The 1,699-nt window shown below is 39.9% G+C and overlaps 1 long non-coding RNA gene across 1 annotated transcript in view; it reads left to right on the forward strand.

Annotated features, from left to right (window-relative positions):
* The first annotated feature begins 450 nt into the window (after positions 1-450).
* LOC120639617 overlaps positions 451-1,699 on the forward strand; it is a 1,512-nt gene continuing 263 nt past the window's right edge. The window contains exons 1-2 of the long non-coding RNA XR_005661519.1: positions 451-606; positions 689-754. This is a non-coding gene — a long non-coding RNA (uncharacterized LOC120639617). The remainder of the gene's footprint in view (positions 607-688; positions 755-1,699) is intronic.

A 1,699-nucleotide genomic window follows, 5' to 3' on the forward strand; every position in this document is an offset into this window, starting at 1 on the left:
CCACGCCTGGTGGTGCCCTTCCGTCAATTTCTTTAAGTTTCAGCCTTGCGACCAAGCTCACTAACAACCAGACCGAGTATGAAGCTATTTGTAGGGGTTTGGAGCTGCTCCTAGAGGCTGGAGCCGAAGCGATTGAAATCTTTGGCCACTCAAGGTGGTAATCCATCAGCTCACGGAAGATTACAACTGTGCCAGCGACCTACTACACCCATACTTCATCAAATGCCAGGACCTGATGCTAGATTCCGCCAAGTCACCCTCGCTTGGCTGCCCTGGGAGCAAAACGATGAAGCGAACAGGTTGGTGCAGGCTGCATCTAGTCACGTACCGCAAGCTGATGATATTTCGGTTCAAATATTACAGTTGACCATTGCTGATTGGAGAGCCGATCTCCTCCACTACTTGAAGGGAGCGGAGCTTGGGCTTTTTTTTTTATATGACTTGGAAACTGCTGCAACAGTTTACCGAAATAGAATCAGTCCAGACCCTATATTCTTGACAGCAGAATCTTCCTCAACTGGTGGATTTTATGCCATCAAAAGAAGAGGTCAGGTTTTGCATGCCACAGTTAATGATGCAACTGTTGTGCCTTTTGTCAGCGGTCAAGTACGGTCTTCTGTACTTCTAGACTCCCCTTTCTTATCTATGTATCAGATACTTCTTTTAAGTTTTAACACAATTTTGGTAGTTAAACAACCTTGAGCTCGCGGTAAATCTTGCCAAGAGGGCTAATCTTCCTCGTGCTGAGAATTTGGTAAGCTCCATTACTGAGATGACTTATGTGGATGCTATTTTGTTGGCCATGCTTTCTTGGCTGTTTTGATGCTCATTTGCTCAAGAGGAAACTAATATGGATTAGCAAACGGTGTGACCCAATATTTCTTGAGAAACCAGGAGGGGCAAGTCCCTATTGATTAGCAAACTAATATGGAAAAATGGAAACAGAGCTATGTACATCGTTAAAAAAAAGAAAAAAGAAAAAGAAAAGAAACAGAGAAAAAAGAAAAAGAAAAGAAACAGAGTTATGTACAGCAATGCAAAAAGGAGCAACTAGATGTTATCTATTTGAATGGCATATCTTGTCAAAATGTTTGCTTCATCAATTCATTTCATATCTTTCAGTCCCAAATGTGTTTATTGTTGGGAAGACCACATATTTGACCATTGGCTGATTTTGAGCATATGGCACCAGCTGGTTTCCACCTATAGCTTGTTGTTTTAGGGGATTTTCTATCACTGTCATTGCCCCACAGGTTCTTATGTTGCTTGTACTTTAGTGATTTCCAAGAGCTATATGCATGTACAGAATTCTTTTTGCCAAAGCTTCACAGATGTGTCCAGAGATTTAAAATTGCACACATAACCGACTTCTGTACTGCTTCATTTGTTTCTACTATGTGTATTAGGATTTGAAAGTCTTTTGCGATGTACTTAACTACCAATCTCTTACAATGTATCATCAATCGCTACAAGACTAATGGTGTATAAGAAGATATCTGAATGAAATATGAATGCATTCGTACAACTTTGATACACTAAGCATGCATATCATTTAACTAGTTCAGATTTGACCTTTTAAAATCCAAATTTGCCTTTGTAAATGAACGGTGCCTCTGGGAAAAAATAGCTTCAAAATAACATGTAGACATTCATGGGCTTTTCAAAGAAACTACTTTTCATACATATTCCATTTCTCAGT

This window comes from Panicum virgatum, chromosome 7K, assembly GCF_016808335.1.
Source record: "Panicum virgatum strain AP13 chromosome 7K, P.virgatum_v5, whole genome shotgun sequence".
NCBI lineage: Eukaryota > Viridiplantae > Streptophyta > Magnoliopsida > Poales > Poaceae > Panicum > Panicum virgatum.